Source organism: Gobio gobio (genome assembly GCF_949357685.1).
Source record: "Gobio gobio genome assembly, chromosome: 22".
In the NCBI taxonomy this organism is placed as follows: Eukaryota; Metazoa; Chordata; class Actinopteri; order Cypriniformes; family Gobionidae; genus Gobio; species Gobio gobio.
Genome location: NC_137118.1, coordinates 46,777,248 through 46,797,247, shown reverse-complemented (window position 1 = coordinate 46,797,247; position 20,000 = coordinate 46,777,248). Strand labels below are relative to the sequence as shown.

At 42.8% G+C, this 20,000-nt stretch overlaps 2 protein-coding genes across 2 annotated transcripts in view; both read right to left on the bottom strand.

Annotated features, from left to right (window-relative positions):
* bmpr1bb (bone morphogenetic protein receptor, type IBb) overlaps nucleotides 1–7,974 on the bottom strand; it is a gene marked incomplete at its 3' end in the record, with an annotated part of 163,246 nt that extends 155,272 nt beyond the window's left edge. The window contains exons 1-2 of the mRNA XM_079804046.1: nucleotides 7,724–7,974; nucleotides 7,189–7,244 (exon numbers count right to left, since the gene is read on the bottom strand). The remainder of the gene's footprint in view (nucleotides 1–7,188; nucleotides 7,245–7,723) is intronic.
* pdlim5b (PDZ and LIM domain 5b) overlaps nucleotides 1–20,000 on the bottom strand; it is a gene marked incomplete at its 3' end in the record, with an annotated part of 188,826 nt that overhangs the window by 9,867 nt on the left and 158,959 nt on the right. The gene's annotated exons all lie outside the window — the stretch shown is intronic.

The following is a 20,000-nucleotide window of genomic DNA, read 5'->3' as shown; positions in this document are numbered from 1 at the left end:
CGCAATAAATAACGGCCATTTTATTTGCCTAAATATTTATTTAGTATTTTTGCCTATTATACATTAGCCTGGATGCCAGCCGAACTTAGCCACGCCCACAACATTTTTACTCGGGCAGTTTAGTCTGGACTTGATCCGTAGAGGAGTAATTATGCCCAAACAGAAACTGTTCGGACCAATGAAATCATCAGGGCGGGCTTTACACGATGATGGACAGATGATCAACAGTAACGTAATCAAAGGCGCTTGGGTTGAATTTGTTCTAATCCTAAACGGAGAACTTGTTCCTATATGCGTTCACCTTTACTATTTCTCTCAGAAATGATGATCGTGTTGGTAAGTACTCTGTGGATCCTTAAATAATTTTTTTACAACACCGGCAAAGATCGTTTACACTCATCTTTTTCTTCTAACCAGCGTGCGTGCAGACAGGGTTGCCAAGTTTTTACAACAAAACCCGCTCAATTGCTACTTAAAACTAGCCAAAGACAAGCCCAATAGCTTTCCTGGGGGGGGAATTCGCGTTCCTGGGTCTGTATATCACATAATTGTGGTCGCTTCAACCCGCGGACATGGCAACACTGTGTGCAGTTGAGTTCTGTTGACATTTGACAACTAATGTTATGCGTCGCTCCGCTGCTCTGATTGGTTGTAGGTCTATCCAATTGAGGTCTTTCCTGGTTGGGTTGAAACACGCCCCATAATCACAGCCCAACAGAGCTGATCAGACTCATATTCTGACTAGAATTGAGTATGACGACGTCAGGCTAATTATACATATTAACCCTTAACTGTCACTTGCCCGTATACGGGCATTCTACATTTACTTCACTATATTACTATTAAATCCTAATCTAGTCATGACAAACTATATATCATTGGAAAGGTCTAAGGCTCAAGAATACACATTTGTTGATGATTTTGCAGAAAATATATATTTTGGAAGAGTAATGGATTAATATATGACAAGAGTGACAAGAGTGTGCATCAAAAAATCTGTATCATTACAGGAGTTTTCACCTTTGTAACAAAAAGTCAACAACCACACTTTTAATCATTCAAACTTTGATTTTCATGCTAAAAGTTCATAACATAAACATTGATTCTAGTATTTAGCCAAAAATATTCAGAAAATAATATTATATATAGAGAATATCTGCCAGATCAATCTTTCGGAATCACCAATATGGTGTGTCTAACCCCTAGTGGATTTTTGGAGGTTATGCAGCTAAAAGTCTTACAGAAAACTCATTTTTTTAGTTTTAGAACTAAAATTTTGAACACAACTTGGTTAGAATTTTGGCTTTGACTTTCTGTCTTTTTTGGGCTGAAACCTATATTAATTTATATATTTTTTAATAAAATAAATAATATTTATTTTATTATATTTTTATAACAATAAACTTAAATTTCAATAACTTTTATATAATTTAATTCTATAATTTTTTTCCACTTCAGCAATAATCGGCCAAGTGTCTTCTTTTAAAAGAGACCAACCATAAGTCTTTAGTCCAAAGGGTTCATGAATTACAACCATTTAAGTTTGGGTAGTGCATTTTCACGAAATGCTCAAAAAGGGGGGTGACAGGTAAAGGGTTAATGAGAGAGAGACTATATTGCCAAAAGTATTGGGACGCCCCTCCAAATCATTGAGTTCAGGTGTTCAATCCCTTCATGGCCACAGGTGTATAACTCCAGCTCTAGGCCTGCAGACGCTTCTACACACAGTAGTGAGAGAATGGGCCGCTCTCAGGAGTGTGTGTGTGTGTGTGTGTGTGTGTGTGTGTGTGTTTGCTTCTACACACATTAGTGAGAGAATGGGCCGCTCTCAGGAGTGTGTGTGTGTGTGTGTGTGTGTGTGTGTGTGTGTTTGCTTCTACACACATTAGTGAGAGAATGGGCCGCTCTCAGGAGTGTGTGTGTGTGTGTGTGTGTGTGTGTGTTTGCTTCTACACACATTAGTGAGAGAATGGGCCGCTCTCAGGAGTGTGTGTGTGTGTGAGTGTGTGTGTGTGTGTGTTTGCTTCTACACACATTAGTGAGAGAATGGGCCGCTCTCAGGAGTGTGTGTGTGTGTGTGTGTGTTCGCTTCTATACACATTAGTGAGAGAATGGGCCGCTCTCAGGAGTGTGTGTGTGTGTGTGTGTGTGTGTGTGTGTGTTTGCTTCTACACACATTAGTGAGAGAATGGGCCGCTCTCAGGAGTGTGTGTGTGTGTGTGTGTGTGTGTGTGTGTGTGTGTATGTTTGCTTCTACACACATTAGTGAGAGAATGGGCCGCTCTCAGGAGTGTGTGTGTGTGTGTGTGTGTTCGCTTCTACACACATTAGTGAGAGAATGGGCCGCTCTCAGGAGTGTGTGTGTGTGTGTGTGTGTGTGTGTGTGTGTGTGTGTGTGTTCGCTTCTACACACATTAGTGAGAGAATGGGCCGCTCTCAGGAGTGTGTGTGTGTGTGTGTGTGTGTGTGTGTGTTCGCTTCTACACACATTAGTGAGAGAATGGGCCGCTCTCAGGAGTGTGTGTGTGTGTGTGTGTGTGTGTTCGCTTCTACACACATTAGTGAGAGAATGGGCCGCTCTCAGGAGTGTGTGTGTGTGTGTGTGTGTGTTCACTTCTACACACATTAGTGAGAGAATGGGCCGCTCTCAGGAGTGTGTGTGTGTGTGTGTGTTCGCTTCTACACACATTAGTGAGAGAATGGGCCGCTCTCAGGAGCTCAGAGAACTCAAGCGTGGGCCGTGATCGGTGGACACCTGTGCAATAAGTCCAAATATTACACTAAATATTCCACGCTCAACTGTTAGTGGGATTATAACAAAGTGGAAGCGATTGGGAACAACAGCAACTCAGCCACAAAGAGCGGGGTCAGCGCATGCTGAGGGTCACATAAGTCACCAACTTTCTGAAGAGTCAAGAGCTCCAAACTTCTGTGTCCTTCAGATGAGCTCAAGAACAGTGTGTAGAGCTTCATGGGTTTCCATGGCCGAGCAGCTCATCCAAGCCTTACATCACCAAGTGTGGGATGCAGTGGGGTAAAGCGCGCCGCCACTGGACTCTAGAGCAGTGGAGACGTGTTCTCTGAGTGACCAATCACAGTTCAAATAAAATATTGAATCTGTCTTAAGTTTTCACCCCCGGCTCTTAATGAGTCGCGTTTCCTACTGGAACATAATTTATGAATTATGTATTACATATAATATGTAACAATTATTTACATTTTATTACTATTTAGCTTTATATATTACATTTCTATTAATATATATTTCATATAATTTATTTATATGCTCAACTCGATATGTACATCTTTATATATTATACTTATCATATATGTGCACGCTTCTCTGTCTGACAATCCCATGGACGAGTCTGGGTTTGGCAGTTGCCAGGAGAACGGGACTTGCCTGACCGCATAGTGCCAAGTGTAAAGTTTGGTGGAGGGGGGATTATGGGGTGGGGTTGTTTTTCAGGGGATACAACTCTTAATGCTTCACCAAGACATTTTGGACAATTTCATGCTCCCAACTTTGTGGGAACAGTTTGTGGACGGCCCCTTCCTGTCCCAGCATGCACCAGTGCACAAAGCGTCTCCATAAAGACATGGATGAGCGAGTTTGGTGTGGAGGAACTTGAGTCCTGACCTCAACCCGATAGAACAGCTTTGGGATGAATTAGAGCGGAGACTGAGAGCCAGGCCTTCTCGTCCAACATCACTAATGCACTTCTAGAAGAATCCCCATAAACACACTCCTAAACCTTGAGGAAAGCCTTCCCAGAATTGATATTTTTACAATTGTACATGATTATGACTGTCTGAGTAAACACCAGCTTTCTGTGTCCCACCCTGCTCTCTTGATACTGGAGTCATCCATCAGAACCCACTGATCAACCACAAGTGCTAAAGTGAGTTTGTGCGAAACGGTGACCCGTGATGTCACATCCGCGGTCCAATGAAAACCCGCCGCCAACAGAGCGTGGCACGTATTCACACGTAAGGGCACATTTTTATATTAGCAGTAAAACAGCGCCGGCCCACTGGGTTTAATTCAAACAAGCCTACGGCCGCCAGAGCCAGACCACACAGACAAAACCAGCACTTTCCCACACGCAGGCTTTTAGAAATCCCACCCAAAACACACATCAGGCCCTGTAATGGCTTTCTCTCATTACGCCGCAGTATAAATGACTCCTGTAGCCGCTGACACTCAATAACGGCCCCCGCCAACACACTCCCAAAGAACCGCTTATCAGACACACGATACACACAGCACAACACACACGGCCGACCCGCTCCATCCGCACGACAAATCTGTCGGCTTTACTTCATCACCAAAGTCATATCACAGCTCTCAAACAGATAAAAGCACACACTGCAGAAATTCAGAAGGAGTTCTCGTTTATCTGGATCTGAACTAGGGCTGCACGATTAATCGAAATCAAACCGCAATCGTGATTTGGCTTATGTGCGATTATGAAAGCGCAAAGGCTGCGATTTTAATGAAATAAATAAATGCCCAGTGTCTCAGAGCTGATCTGAGATCAGGAGTAAACACTGCTCCATCTGAAAGCACTGCAAGTTTAAGCAACATGTGTCAAACATCTTCACAAACTAGTCATGTGACGCGTTCATAAACCTGTTGTCCAACCAAATACAACGTTTAATAACATGTTTTAACTCACTTCATATCGCCAGTCGAGCTGATGTGGCTTCTGATCACAGAATGTCAATCAGCACTGAATACTTTATTATTATGAAAATACCCAAGAAGGCTTGAACTCAATACATCATATCTTGTCGCAGTCGTGTGTTTATTATCTTCATGTTTAATCAGTCAAAGCGTTTCTATCTTCTCTTTATTCAGCTACAGCGCGAGCTTCACATCAGGGATTTCCTGAAAACAAACGATTACTTCTCTGGCGCAAATGTGGCGTTTCTGCTCGAGGGCGCCCTCTGGCCTCCAGGATGAATGACACTTTAGCGTAGAAAATAAGACAAATAAAACTTCTCTCTAAATAAATGTGTATGACAATCCATGTTTTTCTTCAATGTACAGGAGTTTTAATCCCCACAGTGGATGCATAAGAGGCTCATATTTCATATTAAAGACATAGACTTTAAGAAATTGATATCACAGATAAAAAGCACAGATTTGTATAATAATAATTGATTGATTTTTACAATACATCGACCTTTCTAATGATTTTTAGTCATAGGCTGTCTGCATACTAACAGGTAACCCATAATTTTTTAGTTTTCTGTAAAATATAAATATTATTATTAGGGGTGCTCCGATTGATCGGCAACCGATCTCGATCGGTCAATAATCGCTTTGGGATGATTGATCGGCGGTCTCCAAAAAGGCCGATCTCATGAACCGATCGCAGCTGACGACACATAAACCCGCACCTGCCGTGAGAGCGAGGGCATGATATGCAGCGACACCGTCTCATTCTCTTTCCAGCGCGGGTAAAATAATTATAATGCTGAAGGTGAGGTACAATTCATATTTCTATATTAAATAACTTACGCAGTCATTTGAAAACTTTCTGTGGGACGTAAGTTCACAAACAGCGCGTGTGAATCACAGCGTGCGCGCGCTCTCTCTCTCTCCCTTTCATAATGCTCAAATGGCTTCATATCATCGCATCTGCACTAAAATCAGCTGCGCAGTTGACACAGGATTTGCCACTTTGCACAATCGAGGCAGTGTCGCATCGTCACTAAAGTTTATCATTTGCATTTATTTTTAAGTCTTGCCAGTGTTCAAACCGCTCAGCACTCGCGCGCACGGTCTGAAGACACACACACACACACTCTCACTCAGACACTCTCTCCCTCTCACTCTCACTCAGACACACACACATTCTCTCTAGTACAAATTGCGCTGATATGGTCAGATACACACAAATGTATGTACTAAAGTACCGTCTTGACGAGTGTGCACGTAAACCCCGTCGTGACTCGCGAGTGAACGTTTGTGCAACTGTAACCGTATCTGTGTTCGCTCTTAAAGTGACAGCTGTCGAATAAACTGCTGCTGTCTCGGAGTTTCTCTTTGTCTTGTGTTGTTTGATGAACCTTTATGACACTCACTGCTCTTGAATGACTAACTTTTGCAACCTTAAGTGTAAGGATTAATCTAATTTAATTTATTCAGGGAAGACCAATATTAATTTACATTTGATTTCTTATTAAATGTCTTTAGTATTTCTTACCTCAATACTAATGTTAGACCTACCTGAAAAATTGTTTTTAAAAACAAAAATGCACTGCATGATCAAATATTTAGGTGAGGTAATTATATACATTTATTATATATATTTATTTTGGGAAAGATGGCCTACAGTAGCCTTAAGTTATCTCATTTTCTAAAATAAACACTTGGTGGTTCTTCAAGATCTTGACTCAGTTAATTTAGAGTTTCATTTCTACAAATGGTGCAAACTCTGCAAGATTATAGATAAAAGATTGCCATTCCCCTGCCATTCTGTGATCGGCAGTGATCGGTAGATCATGATCAGTAATCGGTGATCGGCCCCAAAAATGCTGATCGGAGCATCTCTAATTATTATTATACTGTTATATTTATTCTTAAATGCTCTATTTTTTAATAATGAATGTTATTGTAATAGTAATATTTCTTCATAATTATTATTATTAGTCACATTAATATACAAACACAAAATGTGCACACTTTTCATTTATAAAAATGTATAAATAATAATAAATCGCATTTTAAAATCGCAATTTTAACCAGAATAATCGCAACTAGATATTTTCCCCAAATCGTGCAGCCCTAATCTGAACCCAGAGCTCGCTCATGGGAAAATCAGCCTCCCAAAATCACACAGCGCTCATTATCGTTCAGAAGTGTGTCATTTATTCAACGCTAAAATACTTTCTCACGTCCCTAAATCTGCATGAACGGCCCAACTTCAGATTCGACCAATGATGTGAGTTTGGGGGCGGGTCTATCTGCACGAATGGCCAATGGCAGGGGAGCGTTTAGGGAAACTGTTTGAAAACAGTCATTTTTCCAATTCAACCAGATGCCAAAATTACACACATCACCTTTAAAAACACTTTCATTGCAAACCGACCCTTTAGATGCATTTACGACAATCACAATTATCCAATGCAAAACAAACAAACAGGAATCAAAGCTAAATTAAAAACCGCCTTTCTTACCTCAGTCTGATGAATAAAGCTCCTTATGGATTTATGATGCTCAGATCTCTCAACATCTACAAAAACAGCCAAACAGTGTATCGTAAGACCTTGATGAAGCTCAATAAATCACAAAAGGAGTTGTGCAATATCATTTATTAGCTAACCGGTAAAACACCTTCAGGAATCATTCCCGATTAAACTGTCATTTTGTTCATCAAGAGATGTTTGACTTCATTGTTATTAATCATTTGCATACTTGATAATCAACATATAAAGTAATACAACAACACAAATCGCCTGATTTTCGTCCATCGCAACAGATACATTTAATTTTTCTTGAACTGGTGTCTGTAAAACTGAAGGGTTGACCGTCAGTGAGAGATTCGGTGAGAGCCAGAGCGCGAGATTCACGAGAAAACGCCGAAACTTTCGTGAATACGAGCGCGAGCGCTTTTGAATTCAGTGGAAATGAACGGGGACTTCATCGGTTCACACGGCGGATCACACACTCGAAGTGTCGGTGAATGTGTCAGATTGGCGTTTAAACACTCACCTTCATTCACGAGCCTCTAAAGTCCCTCAGAAAGCCTCACCAGCTCCTCGCGCGCGTGTCCGCGGAACATACACACATTCAGCGAAGGATTACTCGGTGCCGTGAGACTGAACGGACTCCTTCTGCCCAACTCAAGGAGGAAAGCTGGTTTTCTTTCCTTCAGTCTGTCTCTGTGTGTGTGTGTGTGTGTGTGTGTGTGTGTGGCGCAGAGGCTCCAACCACTGACGCCTCAGAGAAATACACCTCATCCTGCACAAACACACCAGCACAACCATTCAACCTCACATTAATAACACAAACACACCAACACAACCATTCAACCTCACATTAATAACACAAACACACCAACACAACCATTCAACCTCACATTACAGTTTTTTTTATTCGCTTTGGTACTATTTTCACAAGCAAGGTGTACATTTTCCAAACTCGTAGCACTAATATCACAACATATCATCAAAAGTGCACTTTTTTCAAACATTTCAGCATATTTTCAATTGTGTTAGTACAATGCACAAAACCACAACATATCCTTTTCACCACACAAAATAAGTGTTTCATCTTTATAAATGTTTCATTCACAGTAACTGCCTTTCATAAAGCTCTTACTATCAAACTTTTGATTTGCATCTCTTCTCGTTCAGTTTAATACATTTGTCTGTTATTTAATCCACTGATCTTACTGGTTAATCAATCAATCATTTGGCACACACCAATAGATTTCTATAGATATTGATTTTATATACATAGTTTCTACTTTGTTTGCAATTTCCAATATGGATAACCATATGTAATGAATTATTTTTACTTATAAGCGACTTATCTTAGATTATAACTACTATGTTCAAAAATGTGTGTGTGGCCTGGTAAACTCTACATTATAAATGTAAATAAAATGTCCCCATAAAGATGGAAAATCCTAAATCCTTGTCTTTGCGGGGACATTTTTTGGTCCCCATGGCCATGTGGAAACAAGCTTATAAATACAGAATGTGTGTTCTCTTTCATAGGTTCACTCGACGCTGCGTCACTTTATGACGTAATGGGACGCCCTCTGGGTGTGCCGATTGTCTGAAGCCCTTATAGAACCATGCCAATTGATTGGCTGATGGCGCGCGTGCCGCCCCCTTTGACGTTGTCACTCTTATACTGCGCGCGCACTAGGCATGTGCCGGTATCAAATTTTCATGTTGCGATTAATTGCTGAAGCTTTTATCACGGTATACGGTATTATCACGATATTGAAATAAGTTGCAAAAAAAGTGTGGTCATACTATAACAGGTTAAATCACTTTCTTATAACAAAAGAACCAAACATTTAAATACAATAAAGCAATACACAAAAATGTATAAAGTAAACAAATATTTAAAACAGATTAAAGTGCAAAAGAATTATAAAGAACAATAGGTATGCTGAAATGTACATTTAACTAAGATTAATACATGCTTTTGAAGTATTTTTCATTGTCAGTTTGTTAATGAATGAACTAATGTTAAATACTGGAGCCTTGTAAAGTGTGTGATTGAACAACAGTCAGAACATATTCAAACAATATCTAGGGCATGTAATTTAGTCCAGATTAAAATATAAAATGCAAGTTTGAAAATGAATAGCCTGTTTGAATTGTGATTACTGGGGAAACAGCTGCATTTCTGCTGTTCCGTCAGCGCCCTCTGCTGTCGAAGAGTGAATGTGCACTTCAGCGTCTCCTCATTCCGCCATGTGCTCGGCTCATGCACGGTCTATTTACAGTGTTCCTCTTTGACGTGTTTTTTATTTTAAACGGTTGATGGGTAAAGTATTCTTAAAATTCATTCTAAAAATCTGAATAATTCGTAATAAATAATTATTCACGGTATTTTGAAGTGCCCACAATAACAATATTGTGCATGTTCATTATTGCGGTATATCGTATTACCGTTTACCGGCACATGTCTAGCGCGCACGCACCATCTGCTCCTCAGATTTCTCTGCCTTCACGAAGAGGCCATTTCATGCCCTTTGGTTTCGGTTTTTCTGGCCCAAATATCTTGGATTTCATTCGACTTTATCACCAGCACTTCAGCGACTGCGGATAGTGGAACATTGTTCTCCTTGCGGTGAAGTGCCATGGATTTTCGTCGTTGCCCGCTGACGTGCACTCGCTTCATCGCGAACGACGACCCCCCACAGTAAGTGTGTTAAATGTTTGGGGTTTTCACACGCACGCGAGGCGGTTCAGGGGTTTTCAAAATGCAAATTTTGCGATAATCTCCTTCTCAAAACCCTCCGATCGAGGCTCGCGGTTTTTGAAAAGGAGTCATCCGTTTTTCCCCGTCGCGCTCCCGAGGCCGCGCAGGCCTCTCTTGGATCCGCGACCTGGATTTTCGTCTTTGCCCGCCGCCGTGCACTCGCTTCATCGCGGACGACGACCCCCACAGTAAGTGTGTTAAACGCTTGGGGTTTTCACACGTGCGCGAGGCGGCTCAGGGGTTTTCAAAATGCAAATTTTGTGTTAATCTCCTTCTCAAAACCCTCCGATCGAGGCTCGCGGTTTTTGTGAAGGAGTCATCCGTTTTTCCCCGTCGCGCTCCCGAGGCCGCGCAGGCCTCTCTTGGATCCGCGACCTGGGGTTCGGATATAGAGCTCGAGGAGTGGAGTGCCAGCAGACGGGCCTCGCCCTTTCACTCCCTCTCTCCCCCGAGCACGTGCGCGGGACTCCGCCCGTTGAGTTTTTCACACTATTCTACTATTTGTGTCCCAAACCGGAGGCACGCGACGCGGTTTCCTTCGGACTGGATGATGTCGTGTTTACCGCAACGTCCGACTTTGAGGATTTCAGGCCTTCCTGTAATGACGACGCTCTCCCGCCTGGCGGCCAGGAAGCGCGGCGTTCAGCGGCATGCGCGGAGCTCGTCGACATACTTTCGCGCGCTACGGTTTGACACCGGAAGTAGTTAAGGAGCTGTGTTAAGCCGCGGATTTGGCTTTACGAGCCACGAAGCACAGCTCGCGCCATAGGACGTTCAATGGCGGGCACTGTGGCTCAACCTCACGGAAATCCGTGATAGGAAAAGGTTTTCCTACTGGACGCTCCGATTTCGCAGTCTGGGTTGTTTGGGGAGGCGGTCAACACGGTGGTTGAGAAGTAAAAAAAAAAAAAAAAAAAGCCTAAATCTCAATCTGCCGCTTTTTAAGCAATGCCTAGGAGAGTGAAGGATTCTCCTAGCCCCTCTCTCTCTCAGAGAAGGGAGTTTACCAGTAGGAGGAACGACCAAAGCCATCCCCCACCCACCACGGTCTGGGGAGCTTGTGGTTGCCCGTTTCCCCGCCAACATCCTCACAGACACATCGACCCAAAGCGGCCCAGCAAACGTTCTGCTCCGGCCACTTAGAGTCGCTCCTGACCCTCCGGTCAGAAAAAGGAGAGCTTCAGCATACGTCCAAAGCTGGGTCAGACCGCGCAAGCGTCTCTGCCCACCTCTCACCAGCTCTCCTTATCCGGCTCTGTTACTTTCGCCGCCAGCGCGCTTCGAAGTACAGAACTGGCCCGACCCTCGCCTTTTTCCGGCGCTGAAGGAAGGAGACGCCTTTTGCTTTCTCCCCTCACGTCTGATTGGCTCACCATCCGCCGCTCGTTCAGACGGAGACACATTCGGTCTTCTCCGGGAAACAGAGCGACCCAGTCTTCCCACTCTGGCTGTGACATCTCCCACTCCGCGCCAGGACGCCACGTGCTCCCCTTCGCGGATGGCCACGCCTTCCTTAGAGGTTTAGCTCGACACCCTATCTCAGGTATGTCCACCGCACCTCAACACCCCACTCTCTGTGTCACATTTCTCCCATGAGTGGAAGCTTCTGCCAGGGGTATCGTCCTGGGTCCTCCGCACAATTCAGTACGATTACACACCTCAGTTTTGTCGCAACCCCCCTCGCTTCGACGGGGTCATTCAAACTGTCGTAAACAGCGCCTCAGAGGCTTCTGTGCTACAACAAGAACTTACTTCTCCTCAAGGGGGCGATAGAGGAGGTTAAATTAGCAGAAGAGAAATGTGGCTTCTTCAGCCGCTATTTCCTGGTTCCAAAGAAGGACGGCAGATTGCGTCCCATTTTGGACCTTCGTCGTCTGAACTTCGCCCTCTACAGAGGGAAGTTCAAGATGCTAACACTCAAGGCTATTTTGTCACAGATACATGCGGAGGACTGGTTCGTTTCGATAGACCTGAAAGATGCATACTTCCATATACAGGTCGTCAGACGACACAGGAAGTTTCTCAGATTTGCCTTCGAGGGGAGGGCTTAGCAATACAAAGTCCTTCCCTTCGGCCTCGCCCTGGATGCTGCTCTGGCCCCGCTGAGGCTCCAGGGCATCCGTATACTCAATTACCTGGATGATTGGCTCATTCTGGCCCACTCCAGGAAGTTGTTGACTCACCACAGAGATGTCGTTCTTCGGCACGTTCAGTCTCTCGGTTTGAGAGTGAACACGGACAGGAGTGTTCTCACCCCAGCTCAGCAGATCACCTTCTTAGGAGTTCATCTGGATTCCGTTCCGATGTAGGCCCGCATGGCCCCTGCTCGGTTTTCCAGTATTGTAACATGTTTGGCCCGCTTCAGGCTCGGCCATCATGTTTTCTGTGAGTACATGTCGCAGGCTCTTGAATCTCATGGCCGCAGCTTCCCCGGTGCTCCCCTGGGACTGCTCCACACAGGGCCGGCCCAAGCCCTTATGAGGCCCTAAGCAGAATTTTATTTGCGGGCCCCTCTGTGCTTTCATCATGTCTGGCAGTAATGGTCTTACCCTTCTACGGTTTTTAATTGTAACAGTAGCAAAACCCACAGGTGTGGTCAGGTGTTAATATTCAAAGCCTTACTGTACTACAGTTCAGACTGGGATTTGTACTTAAAAAAATGTAAGTGGTCTCTTATGCTGAATATGCTCCCTTTTCCACAGGATTCTTTGATGAATAGGAGGTTCAAAAGAACAGCATTTCTCTGTAACAGAAAGCTTTAAAAAAATCCTAAAAATATTGTACACAACTGTTTTCATCATTGATAATAATCATAAATGTTTCTTGAGGATCAAATCCTCATATCAGAATTGATTCTGAAGGATCATGTGACACTGAAGACTGGAGTAATGAAGATAAATTCAGCTTTGATCACAGGAATAAATCACACTTTATTATATTCACATATAAATCAGATGTTTTACATTATAATAATATTTCACAATAATACAGTTTGTACTGTATTTTTGATCAAATAAATGCAGCCTTGGTGAGCAGAAGAGACTTCTTTTAAAAACAAGAAATGTTGATTTCTTTCAAACATTAAACAGAGCTTTTATTTTGGCGGAAATACAATTTTAAATAAAATAAAATAAAATATAGGCTACACAACTTATAATTCCAAGGGGATGATATAGCAGTTTGCAGAAAAACATTTATTGAGAAACTGGAAGCTCTGTTGTCCTCCGTACAAAACATGCAGCACGTCAGACAAGATATTCGCACTAAACCATTTAATTCAAAAAGTCATTTAATGTGCTCTTGGGGGCCCCCTGGTGGCAAAGGGAACTGCTTAGTTCGCTTATGCCTTGGGTCGGCTCTGGCTCCACATGAGACCCTTCCTTTGGTGGATGAAACGCTCAAGGGCTCGGTCAACAGGATCGGCCCTTCACCTATTGAAGGTGTCACGCGGCTGCTTCCGTGCCCTATCAGTATAGCGGGACCCTATCTTTCTTCGGAAGGGGGTCAGTATGGGGGCTGTTTTCCGTCGCCAAATGGTCACGACGGACACCTCTCTAACCGGCTGGGGTGCGGTATTTGAGGACAGACCGGCATGCGGGGTCTGGAAAGGGGAAGCTCTCTCTTGGCACATAAACTGCCTAGAGATGAGAGCTGTGTCCCTGGCCCTTCAGCACTTTCTCCCCTCCCTCATGGGACATCATGACATTGTCAGGACGGACAACATGGCGGTGGTGTCTCATGTGAATCGGACAGGCATGCGCGCCGTCTCCTCCTGTGGTCTCGGACAGACTTCTGTCCCTGAGAGCAGTCCATGTACCCGGAGTCTTGAACCTCGCAGTGGTTTACCTGTCGAGGCAGAAGCTCAGGTCGGGAGAATGGATGCTGAACCCTCAAACTGTATCTCAGATTTGGGAGGTGTTCGGAAAAGCGGAGGTGGACCTTTTTGCCTCGAAGGAGTCGTCCCAGTGCCTACTCTGGTTCTCTCTTACCCCTTTTCCACCAAGGCAGAGCTAGAGCTAGATCGGAGCCAGAGCCTAGTTTCAAATCGGTTCTTTGTGTTTCCACACCCAAAGCCCCAGCTCCGAGCCAGAAAAAGTGGTTCTTAAGTAGCACCAAAACATTGCTGGGCTAGAACAGGGCTAGAAGTAAGAACCGCTAGCGTCAGGCGCTGGGGGCGGAGTCAACAAGACCAACACAAACTGGAGATCCACCATTGTTGAAATAGCAGCTAATGGAGCTAACACCTGCTGCTCGTTTGTAATCTCTGTCTATACACATACGGCGAGCTGCATGAATGCGTTGGATTCGCTGTGTTTTCGTTGTGTTTTGATGGCGATGTAGGATCGTAAAGCCATGTGAATCAACAGTAACGCAACGTTTGCATTGTTGATGGAAGGCTTGTTCGCAGCGGTGCTGTGCAGACCGATTGGCGTATAATAACGAGTCCAGCGAGAGCATATGACTCCTTATGCTTTTGATTCACTCATGCGTTTTTTTATCATACGTGGATCGGTCTGCGCATCGCGAACAAGCCTGGGGTGTTTGTGTGTCCCGCTGCCCAGGGTTGCCAGGTTTTCACAACAAAACCCGCCCAATTGTTACTCAAAACAAGCCCAATCGAGTTTCAGGGGGGCTTCCCTGGTAAAAATCACATTTGGGGGTAAAATATGTTTTTTTGGCATGGTTGCCTACTAAAATTCGCATTCCCGGGGCTAAATATTACATAATTGGGGTCGCTTCAAGCCGCGGTCATGAAAAAAGCCTGCGGCATAACCGCAGACATGGCAACACTGCCGCTGTCTCGCTAGCGTTGCTGAGAAAGATGACACGTACACAGTGACGTAAGACATGGCTCTGTTGTGGCTCTCAGCCCGTGGAAAAGAAAACGGTTCTTAGAAGCTCCTCAGTCGAACCAACTATGAACTGGGACTAGCTCTGGCTCTGGACTAGCTCTAGCACTGCCTTGGTGGAAAAGGGGTATCTGAGTTCCCCAGCCTCATTGGGGATAGATGCGTTCGCGCATCCACGGCCCAATCTGAAACTCTATGCGTTCCCGCCCCTCATCTTATTCCGGCGGTTCTGTGCAGGGTGAGAGAGAGTGGAGTCAGCCTCCTGCTGGTGGCTCCTCTCTGGCTGTCCCAGGCTTGGTTCTCGGAGATGGTTCTCCTCCTGGATTCTCCCCCTCCTGGGAGATCCCGATCAGAGAGGACCTATTGTCCCAGCTTCAGGGCAGGATTTGGCATCCCGGAAATTTGGAAGTTGTGGGTATGGCCCATCAAGGGCCAGTAGCGCTGGATACTGGTCTTCCTGCCGATGTTCAGGAGACCATTGCGAGTGCTAGAGCTCCCTCCGCTAGGAGGCTTTATTCCTCCAAGTGGAGGGTCTTTTGAGTCATGGTGCTCTTCCCATGTGGTGGACCCGGTTAACTGCCTGGTGGGTCCAGTTCTGGAGTTCCTGCAAGAAAAGTTTGCCGCTGGAGCAGCAGCTACCACCCTTCGGGTCTATGTCGCAGCTATCGCTGCCTGTAGGAAGTCGGACGAAGTCCCTCTAGGCAAACAAAGACTGGTTTCATCTTTCATGCGAGGGGTTAGGCGCCTGAGACCAGCACGCTCCCCTGGTATTTTCTCTTGGGACCTCTCCGTGGTCCTTGAAGGGCTAACATTGGCTCCATTTGAGCCCTTGGAGTCAGCTCCTGAGCGAATTCTGACTCTCAAGGTTACTCTTTTGTTAGCACTGTCCTCTTTGAAACGAGTGGGCGATCTACAGGCCCTCTTCGTTAACGGGTCCTGTATGGATTTTGCTCCTGGCCTAGTCAAGGTTACCTTAAGACCTAGGCCGGGTTATGTGCCCAAAGTTTTGTTCACGAAAAATAATTTCGCTCTCAGGTTATCATTCTTCACTCCTTTCACCCCCTTCCTTTTGACTCGGAGGAAGGCGAGAAACTTCATTTGCTCTGCCCAGTTCGAGCGTTGAAGTGTTATGTTGACCGTTCCGACGGTTGGAGGAAATCTAACCAGGTCTTGGTGCGCTTCGGTACTGGCCGCCGCGGGCTTGCCGCATCGAAGCAAAGGGTTTCCCATTGGGTGACAGAGGCTTATGAGGTGCGTGGTTTACCTTCACCTCTTGATACTAGAGCGCATTCTACCAGAGGTGTTCCTCTCAAGCACTTTTTAGAGGGGCTCTTTTGGAAGATAGGTTGGTTGGTCCTCTCCGCACACTTTTGTGAGATTCTATAGTTTGGATCTCGACATGGCTCTGGGTTCGCATGTCCTGTCTGCTTAACCTAGTCATGCAGGTTATCTGGTGTTCTTTGAGCCAGATACGGCAGCGCTTTAGCTTGGCGTGTTTGGTATATTCCAAATCCTCAGATAGTGCTGGAGATGCAACACCTGTAACCACACTCTCACCGGGCAAGATCTTTTGTCTTACAGGCTCCTCGTGCAGTGCCTCTTTAATCTCCCTTTTAAAGGGTTAGTTCTCCCAAAAATGAAAATTCTGTCATTAATTCCTCACCCTCATGTCGTTCGACACCCGTCAGACCTCCGTTCATATTCGGAACACAAATGAAGATATTTTAGTGTAAATCTGATGCTGAGAAAGGCTTCAGATAGGCCGCCATTGGCATTCAGTACATTTACACTCACAAGACCCATAAAAGGCACTAAAAACGTTGTTACAAAGTCCATCTCACCACAGCGGCTCTACAATAATTTTACGATGCGACGACAATAGTTTTTGTGCGCAAAAAAAAATCAAAATAACACCTTTATCCAACTTGTTCTTGTCTTCCGTGTGTGTCTCCACGACGCATGCGCGAGAATATGAGCAGATCCGGCGTTCGGACACATGACCCAGAAGAGATTTGTTTACAAGCAGAGGAAGACGCGCGTGTCTCAGCTGTTGAATTCTACACTGATCGTGCTTTAGGTCTCCGCGTAGTTCTCAAAATGGGGCTAAAGTGAGCATTTCATGGATTCCCGAACGCCGGATCTGCATCATTTTTGGGTGAACTAACCCTTTAAGTGCATTTCGAGGTACGACTATGTCAAAGAAATCCCCAATTAACAACAAATCATCTTTGCGACATTTTTCAAATTTCTCCTCTGTGGGTGCGATCGTAAATTTATCTAGTTCGAATTTCGACGTCATACCAATTTCTATATTTTTTTTTTCCCACACAAAAAGAAAAACCCCAGGCAAACACAAACAAAAATAAAACTAGCAAAACAAATTCGGCTATTAAAATATCTAGCCAACAGACGAGCCCCCAATTTCATGTTACGCCCCGTCTAGGGGGAAAGGGTGCAACATGAAAACTCTGAAAAGCAGTGTAATATGAAGAAAAATATTTATTGATTTAATTTGGGACCTTAGATTCAGGAGTTGTCTGGGCCAAAATAACAAACAAAACGTCCTTGTTTTAAAACCTCTTTCTTAAACCCTAAGCCAAAAGAAAATAAATATAAAAAAAGGAAAATACAATATACAAACCTAACTCCCTAACCAAAAACAGAGATCAAAAGTAGTTTACAATAAACAAAAATGGCGTCAGACTCTCTACCAATTAGACGAACTTCCTGGACAGACACACACAGAGACTCACAAAACAATACAGATGTCACAAAACACAAACGATAGGGTTGTAACAATAGTGAACCAGACATGTGTGAGTGTGTATGTGAGTGAACATAGAGCACAATAGAGTATAAGGAAAAGGAAATAGTCAGTGACGGTGTAACATCAGACTGATCAGAAATGCATCTGATTGTTTAAAGTACAAAACTGAAAGAAGATCACACTGTTGTGTTTCGGTGATTAAACCAAATGTTCTCATTACATATTACAATAATCTTGTGTTTGAAACAATAATTATGTGGACTGAAAATATGTGCAACTGAATGAAAGCATGAGATCAGGTTTTGAAATAATGACTAGCTGTGTTACAAGTGTGATCAGTTTGGATTTTTGTACTATGAGTTTTGAAAATGTACACCTTACTTATGAAAATAGTACCAAAGCGAAAAAAAAAAACTGTAATAACACAAATACAGATTTATCATCAGATCTGCTTCTCTGCAAGACGCAAAGTGATCAAAAGTTTTTACAAAAAAAAAATTACATATTTGAACTGATGGTGGCGCTATAGAGTACGTAGTAGATGCTTCAAATTTGGGCAGATTGCTAATCAGGGTCAACTCTATCCCTGTACCAAATTTTATAATTTTCCCATGTACGGTTGATAGGCCTGCCATTGACTCCCATCTGGGAAAAATACTAATACAGTAAAACTGCAATTATTGCTACACTATAAATAAAATATAAAAAACCCACACTATAAATAAAATCTTCACCTCACACAAATGGGCAGACATCCATTTAGTAATCTAAAAATGTTCAAAATATGAATTATATACTGCAAATCCAATCAGAATCATTTTCATGAAGCCTTTATATCGGACACAAAATGATCAAATATATGAAACTGCACCTAGAACTGCCCCGTCATGTGACCTAAAATAATATATAACACCATTTAAATCATATTAATATATAAAAAACACCTTTGTGACTGTAACATCAAACATTGAGTTGATATTTATCTCTGAAACCAAGCAGATCTGACTGTTCAACTGTGTCATATATTCGGGATTTCGCTGGGCAGATCCTGCAGGTCGTGTGTGATGCTGAAGATCCCGAATTATCCCGAACTATCCCGAACTATCCCGTCTGAAGGCCCGTTCACTACAGAAGCTTGTTTACGTCATAGAATTAAACAATGGAAAAGATAATTGTGACTTTTTATTTCGCATTTCTGACCTTTTTCCCGGGATTCTGATATATATGAGGATATAGCCTCTTTTTTTCCTCACAATTTAGATTTTTTTCCTCACAATTCTGAATTTTTTCCTTACAATTTTGAATTTTTCCCTCACAATTTATTTTTCCTCACAATTCTGATTTTTTTTCCCAGGATTCTGATATATATATGAGGATATAGCCAATTCTGAACAATTCTGAATTTTCTGAACCTTACAATTTTGAATTTTTTCCTCACAATTTAGATTTTTTTCCTCACAATTTAGTTTTTTTCCCCTCACAATTCAGATTTTTTTCCTCCCAATTGATTTTTTTCCTCACAATTCTGAATTTTTTCCTCACAATTTAAATTTTTTTCCTCACAATTTAGATTTTTTTCCTCACAATTTAGATTTTTTCCTCACAATTCAGATTTTTTTCCTCCCAATTGATTTTTTTCCTCACAATTCTGAATTTTTTCCTCACAATTTAAATTTTTTTCCTCACAATTTAGATTTTTTCCTCACAACTGAATTTTTTCCTCACAATTCTGAATTTTTTCCTCACAATTTAGATTTTTTTCCTCACAATTGAATTTCTCACAATTCTGAATTTTTTCCTCACAATTTAGATTTTTTTCCCTCACAATTGATTTTTCCTCACAATTCTGATTTTATTCTTCCAATTCTGATTTTATTCTTCCAATTCAGATTTTTTTTTTCCTCACAATTCTGATTTTTTCCTTGCAATTCTACATTTTTCCTCACAAATGATTTTTTTCCTCACAATTCAGAATTTTTTCCGCACAATTCAGATTTTTTCCTCACAAATTTTTCCTCGTTATTCTGAATTTTTCCCTCACAATTCTGATTTTTTTTCTTCCAATTCTGATTTTTTTTTCCTCACAATTTTGATTTTTCTCTCTTGCAACTCTGATTTTTTTCCTCGCAATTCTACATTTTTCCTCACAATTCAGATTTTTTTGCTCGTTATTCTGAATTTTTTCCCTCACAATTCTGATTTATTTTCCCTCACAATTCAGAATTTTCTCTCTTGCAATTCAGATTTTTTTCTTGCAATTCTAAATTTTTCCTCTCGATTTTGAATACACACACGACATAATTGACATTTTAAAATCTTTCACTCTAATGTAATAGATGAGTTTTCCCAGAGTTAGTATCCGATGTGTCCGCAGGGTTTTAGTTAATGCTGTTTTTAAACATGCATCCCAACCTGCTGGAACACTCAA